The sequence below is a fragment of the Scaptodrosophila lebanonensis genome, unplaced genomic scaffold (assembly GCF_003285725.1).
Source record: "Scaptodrosophila lebanonensis strain 11010-0011.00,11010-0021.00 unplaced genomic scaffold, SlebRS2 tig00000001-arrow-pilon, whole genome shotgun sequence".
In the NCBI taxonomy this organism is placed as follows: Eukaryota; Metazoa; Arthropoda; class Insecta; order Diptera; family Drosophilidae; genus Scaptodrosophila; species Scaptodrosophila lebanonensis.
The window spans coordinates 16,011,317-16,020,343 of record NW_022060529.1 but is presented as its reverse complement, the minus strand read 5'-3'; positions in this window follow the sequence as shown (position 1 = coordinate 16,020,343).

The following is a 9,027-nucleotide window of genomic DNA, read 5'->3' as shown; positions in this document are numbered from 1 at the left end:
TCCCATTGTTAAGCTATTTGTTGAATTCATTTGTGGTTTGCAACAATGGAATTTGGCAATTTGGCAACCCCAATAAATGCGCGAAAAGCTTAATCCAGTATAAGATCTGTGAGTGGGGACAAGAACCAACATTTTTGTGTGTGGGGCTCTGTTAGTAGAAGCGAAAAACTAGACTCTGTTAAAGCTATTATTTCTTGCTGTTATCTGAACATTTCTCATGAGTCGGAAGTAATACTTGATAAGCACTGTTAGATAGCGGATTTTTCGGTTGTGTTTTTTTAGAAAGAATCAAATGGTTATACACTGCAAAAAATATATAGTTAGCGAGATGGACAACATTAATACTTTCGAGATAGACTACTATGGCTCTCAAAGCTAAATTCATAATTCGCACGCAAATTTATAGACGTTCCTTTTTAAAAACTTTGTTTTAAAGATATATTACTTTTCTTTCTTCAGCGTTTATTTAATCGGCCTGAATTACTTTAATATTCGTAATTTGTACAATTAATAGCATTACAATAATCGACGATCAAATTAACATGTATTTTTTTCCGGTGCAACCGCACGCTTCTATTTAGAATCAACAAGTTCTAAGCAAAGTCTAAATAAATTCGCGCGATATTCTTGTCTCACAAAGCTTTTTCGCCATGCGGCAAAACAGTTCTACAGTTCTATGTCAATGATCGGAACAACGTTCTAGCTAACCACGTGTCTGGCAATTTACTTGAATTATGAGCTTATACCAAAATATCAAGAATCACAAACGTAGCGACATAGTCACACATCTAACCACATACATAAGTAGTTTGTATATAGCTTATAAATATATTTTTTGCGCAAAAATGGCGACGTATGTCGTGCCAAAAATAAGCAAAAGCCACAAGCGAACCGACATGACGCGAGCGTTTCGCCTACAGACACACACTCGCACACACACACATTCGCACGAACAGCTTTTTTTTGCTCTTTTTGTTTTGTGCAAAAATACGACGCTGATTGGTCGCTTGCGAATTTCGGCAAATTTCGCGAACGCCGCAACGAATGAAAGTTTTGTACAACGAAGCTTCGGCAGTGCGTTCGTGGCTCGTTAAGCTTCGGCAGCCTCGGCAGCTTCGGTGCGTGAGAGTAACGATTGCTCTCGCAGTGTTGTTGTTTTGCGTGTTTTTTGCGTGTTTATTTATTATTCAACTAGTTTTTGCGTTTTTTTTGCCGGCATTTTGCTCTTGAAATTTGTTTTCGCAGCACATTTCAAGTTCAAGTTTATGGACGGCGACGACGGCACAGAGTTTCGTGTGTTACGCGAACGCCTTCTTGTTGTTGTTTATTCCAGCTTTTTGTGCGCTTTTTGGGTTCTAGCGGTTATGTATTTGTAAGGAATAAATACATATATGTATATATTGTATGTATGTGTGTATCTTGTTGTTCTGGCAATGCGCGAAACTTGTTGCTGCTGTCTGTTTAAATGCCGAGTTTTTTTTTTCTGCACAAGCAGCAGCGAAATTGTTGGAGGAAAGGCGGGGACTAAATGGCGAAATGGTAGTTTATACTAAGCTTTATATAAAAACACACATCAGTATGTGTGTATGTGTGTGTTTTTACTAAGAAGTACAGCCATGCCAAAGTGTGGGGACAGTCTCGGCATTACTGAAAAAACAGCACACCTTGAACTACATATTTCCAAAAGTGTTTTATAAAACAGACATTTACATGGCATTTATTAATTAGCATTGAGCACTAACTATGTAAAAAAAAGACCTTCCGTATGTCTATTTCCAACAAACAAAAACGCACACACACAGTCTTGGGCCTTGGGCTTCGGGCACCACAACAGCAACAGCAACAACAATCACCGATGACGACAACAACAGCAGCAAAAATTAACTAAATTTGTTTTCGTTGTAAACAACAGAACCTCGTCATATTATTATTTTTTTTTACATACATATTTGTATTTTTGCCAGCACAACAGCAGCAGCTATAGCAATAATAACAACAACATCGACGAGCTCAATAAAAAAAAGCACGACGTAACACATTTTCTTCACTTTGTCATGCCTTCAATTTATTGTTATACTTATTTTTCGCTGTAAACAAATATTGTGTAATGATTGAGTGACCCTGAAAAAAGTTCCACAGATAAACAAGAGCAGAGCAAATGTCTGGTATTCTAGTTTCTGTTTTTGTTGCTCTATTTTCATTTCTTATTTGCGAAATATTCGTTAAATCTAATCGCCCCAAAGGGCCAACTGCCTGATAATTTTATGTTGAGAGCAGAAAAGCTCTCTGTCTACTATTTGTTATTGTTGTTTTCATTTTTCATTCTTGTGGGGCGTCGTCAGCTAGTACGAAACTTTTTCGCGCTCATTTTATGCACAAACATACATATGTATGTACATATGTATATACCTTTATATACGAGTCGTACATACATACATATATGAGTCAGTATGTACAATGAAGTATGCATGTATGTATAGATAGATGGTCAGTATATAATGTGGCACATATACTCATATGTACAGAGACAGCATGAGCTTTTTTTCATACGTTTTTACCGCTCATGCCGCTCAGTCAGTCGGGCAGACCAGACCAGACCCGACCCTTTAGTTACTTCGACGTGTATTCAAGGTCAGTGCTCGGCGCTCGATGCTCGATGCGAAACTTTCGGTGGAATCAGAACTTACAACACGTAGACGCGCACGTATCGCAACTTTTTTGTACGCTCGCAAACAAACAAATAAATGTACAAACAAACGCACTTACATACATATGTACATACCTACAAACATACATACATACATGCAGAAAAGCTTGTAACCAGCTCGGTTAAAACAACAGCCAAACAAAAAATATACAAAACATAGCATCCGAATTGCCCTTTTTGATATTTTTGCTCGTTATTCTGTGGCTCTGTGCTGCCATTTTGCATAATGGCAGCCTCGGGTACGCCTCGTCGTTCTTATTTATGGCGCGATCGGCAGTTTTCTGAGAAAAATGTATTCGCTAATACAACAAAAATGTGCTAGAATTGCGCTAAAGTGCAATGCCGCCGTCAAAAATGTTCGCCCCCTTAGACAGACAATATGGAAAAACTGCTTCAATTGCGGTTGGCAAAATTTAAAGGCCGCCAAAAACTGATCGAAAATGTGTGTTAAACAATGTTGTGCTCCAAAACTTCTCAGTAAATGGACAATGTTTATAATAAAAACGAATATATGTGACAATTTAATATAATTGCGAGTGAATAAAATATTTATAAGAAAAAACATTTGCCGAGCAACTTATATAAAAATAAAATACAAAAATAAACACAAAAGTGGGAAAAAAGGTAAGATACTAAGTCATATTTATATAAAATAAGTTGCACATCAGAATATTTTGAGTTTCTTCAAGAAATTGAAAGTTCTAAAGACAAAAAATTCGCAATTGTGGCAAATTGTGTAAAAAAAATAAATTAATACACAAATTTTTGTATGAATTGTAATTTAAGCGTGTTTTATCTTGTACTGACTTTGACAAAAACAGTTCTCAAAGTACACTCCAAGTAATTTTAATGATAATTATAATATTTGTGAGCACTATTTGAAATACATAGACAAATTCCAACCAACAAATGTGACAGCTGGCTAACATCAAATTGGAATTATTGATGATTAATGCGTGGCTTCACAATTGCGACGAAAACGAGATAAGAAGCAAGAAGAATTGAACAGAAAATCCTGAAATCAGCTATGCAAACAATTCTATTAAAATTGCATTAATGTAAAAGTTTAAAAATTCAACATAAAAGGTATTGTAAAGAAATGGATTCCAATTTTGAAAAATGCTAAAAACCTCGTCTCTATGCTCGAGTGGCAGACCAGAAAAAAAATTTAAGTTGCACATACCCACAAGTAAGTAAGTAAGAGATGTTTTATTTCAAAATTGAAAATCGGAAAATACGCTCATGTGATGGCCTTCAAATAAGTGATTTTGCCTTTAGAAAACTGCAAGTCTATGCTGATCTTCAATGCTATAAATATAAAGTCGTTGCATTTGCACATGGCATGACAGTCGGAGTACATACAAACATACTATATATAAATAATTATGTATGTATGTACATTGAAGATATAAGTGTGTGTGTTCGGATGCCAACTGTCGGGTTTTCTCTACTCCAAGCCCAGCTCTGTACATTAATTCCCAAAAGGCAAGAAGACGCGCAATGCGCACAACATTTGCGCTCGAATTGGAATGTTTTCCAAAAATTTTATTTCGTTCAAAATTGCTAAAAATAAATGTTGCTGTTGTTTTTGGTGAAAAAAACAAGAACTATGAAAACACACCCCATACGCTGTTGCTGTACTTTCTGCTGAAGCAGCATAAATTTTTATGCACGCGGTTGCTCTTGAGAGCAGGGGCACTGGTACTGGCACTGGCAGGGGCAGGGGCAGTGGCGAGGGTGCAGGCGGTTTTTCACATGTGCAGCAAACAAGCAAGAAAAGGCAACAACTGCCGCACAAACTGCAACACTCGAGTGGCGTTGGCGGCACAAATGGCATTGGCAGCAACAGCAACAGCAACAGCGAGAACGACGGCCGTAGCGTGGGCGCTATATTTAGAAAGCAATTGTGTTAGTGTGTGTGTGTGCGTGTGTGCTTCCATGTGTGTGTGTGTGTGCAGGCGAAATTAACGCCGCTCAGCAAAATGGCGGCTGCTCGCGAAGTGCAATGCAATGCGTTCGCATGTTGATTACATACATACATATGTATGTATCTAAGCGTATCTATATACAAATGCATTTATACATACAAATACACATACACACATGCATACATATGCATGCATGTACGATTATGTATGTATGTCTGTATGTATGCGCGTGCTATGTTTGTGTTTGCTTTAGCGTTTTTGTCTCTCGTCTCGTCTCGTCTCTGTTTGCTTTCGCCTAATTTTTGTTTTCTGTGCGTTTTTTACACAATTTATTTATTTTTTTCGTTGCATGTTGCCTTTTGCTATCTGTATGTATGTATGTGTGTGCGTGTATCTTGCCATTGTATCTGTATCTGTATTGGTGTATCTGTAGCTGCAAAAGTGCAATGACCCATGCGTATGGCCCAGCGCGAACATCGACCAGCCACACGAATTCGACTTGATGTAGAGTTATATTTATTGTTGTTGTTGTTGGCGGCGTTGGCGCGGCTAGCTACGTGCCACTTTCCATACACACACACACACACACACACAGAGTTGAGCACCAACGCATAACTCGTATGGTTGCAGCAAATGACGCGCGATAAATTTTCAGCTCGAGGTTTTTTTTTCTTCGTTCCACGTCTTCTATATAAGTAGTATCTCTCGGTCCCAGTCTCTGGTGTTGTTGCCTTTTCTTAATTTTTGTCTTCGCTTGTTTTTCTTCTTCATTTCTTGTTGCATTTTTGCTTTTATTAATTTTGTCTAACGTTGTTTGTGCCTGCAGTTTTGTTTGTTTGTCTCGGTTTTTCGTTTATGTGTGTATAAATACATAAAGCAACATATTCGTATAAATTTGCTGTTACTGTTGCTTGATAAATATGTGTGTGTATGTGTGTACACTGCAAGAAAATTGTGTAACAATTTATGTTTATTATTATTTGCAGTCCATATATTTTGAAGGCCTTCACATAATGATGATAAATGAGTTAATTAGTTTTATTTATAACTATGTGCATTAAATACACTACATTCTAATTTTTCTGAATTTCGAATTAGAATATCTCTCATTAGCCTCTGAAATAAATAAATATGATTTCCTAAACTTTTAAATTTCGTGTCATTATTTTGAAAAACAAACGTGTTCTTGAATGCAATTCCAATATTAACACTTTTGTAAATAAAATAATGTTAATGTTGTTTACTTTAAATAGTTCTCTTTTTTTTCCTTGCTACCACTTCGTATTTAAAATTAAACGTAAAAGGATTAACACGAACAAGGTTCAAGTAAACAGCTGGAAATATACTTTATTTCTGAATTTAAATTAATATAAAAAACAAGCACAGTTTCATATTTTTTTGTATCAACATTAAAAAAAATTTTATTAATATACATTTGTAAAAACAAAGCTTTCAATTCTATTCATTTAGTACATGAACTATTTTTATGATTTTTATTAGCGTTTATATTTAAATTATTAAAAGTCCACTTTATACGCTCACTGGTATTTGTTTTATTTCAAATACTCTTTATAGAAATACTATATAGTAAGTCTTTCTAAGTACGTACATATCTAAAGCATTACTAAGTCTCTAATCTTTTCTCTCAGTACACGTATTTTATACTTATCGTTCGCTGTACTTTACTCAAAAAAATGTTCTATATTTTAGAAAAGTAGCGCTAAGAGTAAAAACGGCTATTTTTTTAAATTCAAATAAAAAAATCATCTCAAATCTCGGGGATACAAAAAAAAAGCAAAAATGGTTCTAAATTTTCACATTCAGCGAGAGTTTTTTAAATCTATGAGCTTTTTCTGTTTTCTCAAAATTTTTTCTAAAGGTTTATTAAATTCTGTTAATTTTATTTATGCAACAACACCCTTTCAACTATGCCGGCTGCCGCATTTTTGCATCCATTAGCACCTCTGTGAGATTTTCAGACACACACCATGCCTTTTATGGCCATGTCCAGCTCCGTGCATTATCCTCTGCTCTGCAGGCCATCATTGTTCAGACATTGGCACTTGGGCTACTGTTTACCAAACGCATGCGCAACTAGCCATGGCCAGAAAGGAGCTCTCAGATTTAAAAGCGGCTGCTGGCCGAGGAACGTGTTCTTTTTGCCGAAAATAAGCGCTAATTGCTTTTGTGCATTAGAAAATGTTTAGGGAAATTTTCAGCAACATCAAAGATAGGCGGCAACGGCGACTACTTCAGGTACAATGGACACACTTGAGGGACCACCGCTGGCGTTGGACAGCAACCAGGAAAACGGACGGACAGGTAGAACGACAGCGTATGGTTAAAGGGTTGTCCCTATTTCCTTTTCTATGTTAAGGAAGCACTGTTGTCGCTTGAGCGATGCTGCCGAACTAAATGACAAATGTATGCGCATATTTTATGCATATTTTCATAAATTGTTTGGCAGACACATCGTACTTTTTTGTCTGAGGTGACTTATGACTTGGTGTAGGGATATAGCCTTGCAATCAATCTTTTAATCTCATTCTTACAAATCAGGTATTGGAAATATCTGTACAGAAAGTTAAAGACCTCGTTTCAAAAGAGCCAGCAAGCATTCTTAATATTTAAAACATTATTCAAAAGTACAATGAAAAAATTGCCAATTAACGCTAGTACGGCATCATCTTTAAACTTATTATTTCAATAATATGCAATAGGGTATATGTTTATTTGTTTTCACGCATTTCATTGTTAGTCGAAGTCAAGTGTAAACAATCTTTTAGATAGATGTTAATGGTAAATGATTTTTATTAATTGGACAGGCGCTGACATCCCTAATGTACTGCATAATTTTTACCAATTCAATTAGCATCAATCTTCTAAATTAAGTCACCTCCTACAATAAAATGTCATGATTAGATTCGAAAAGGGCTTTATCTGCATATTAATTGTATGTAATTTTTGGAAAAGTAGCATAATTTAAACATTGAAAAAATAAATTCAAGCTAGAATGTTTTGTTATTTGCTCGCGACAAACTAAACGGCATCTAGTAGATCCATTCCGCTTCTATAACATGGCTATTATTGGGGGAAACTCGAACAAGCAGCATGTAAGCAAAACTTATAGCACCTGTATCAATAAAAATTTGTATAAAAATATCTACATATACATACAAGTAGATATGTAAATAGGTGTGTGTGTGTGTTTTTTTTTTTTGTCTTTTTGCATTTCGTTACAAAACTGTATCCGCAATTCATAGAAATTTGTACCTAAACCATAATATTAACGACTCTCCGCCTCAATGATACTAATGAGCAAAAAACAAACAAACAAAAGGCCAAAAGGGTTGAGGTAATAAAATGGTACTGCATTTCCATAGAAAATTTTTGGCACATTTTCGCGAAAAATTGTAACTGTGCTGCCATAATAATAAAAGCATAAAACCCTTTCGGCTTGCCGAGCAAGAAACAGAACCGGAGAACCAGAAGCAGAAGCAAGCACCCGCAGAGCTGGCGAATATGACAATGGCTCCTAAATAGAAGACACAGGTCAATGGCTGACGAAGACTTGGCAGGCATATGCTAAGCACATTAGCATTAACATATTTCTTTTACACGTGCTGGCCAGCCGGATAGAAAACGCCCAAAGAACTCAAGCGAGCTGATAAAGACTATCGCAAATAATTTACAGACAAACACTTACACACAAAAATATTCGAGAGACAGGCATTAGAAATCTGTGCCGAGATAAGCAAAAAAAAAAAAACATTTTCACAATCATTGTATTTGCATTTCCGGAAAAGCTAGCCCACATACTTGTATTTGGAATACAAAAGTGCGATAGTCGCAAAATGGAAGGCAAGAACAATGAAATTCGAATGCAATCGAATCGCCGCTCTTTGTGTGCCATTTTAATGTTTAATGTTTGGGACAACAACAAGCTGTGGAATTTGCCTTTGTTTTTGCCAGTCAAGGCTCTATGAAGGTCATGCATATGCACTGAAAGAAAAGCATTTCTTCTCCTTAGTTGCGTTATTTATTTCTGTCTACACCTCGATTGTTTCCTCCAAGTGTACACTGGCCAGCAATTATCAATTATACACATGACATTATCGACTGCGGAGCATGCACTGCAAATTTTTCAGCTGCATCGACAACAAATTGAACCGATCTAGTATCTACCTGCAATTCTGTCGGACCGCTCGTCAGTTCATTAAGATGGCTCAGCATAACAGCTTTATTGACTGCGGTTGGATTATGTGCGGATTTGTTTCTGCTAATCTCTCACAATGAGCCCCGACTATAATGCACGCAAAAGTTATAGCTCATTTAACACACACACACACACACACACACACACATTCCCTCACAATGGCGAATTGTGGGTAT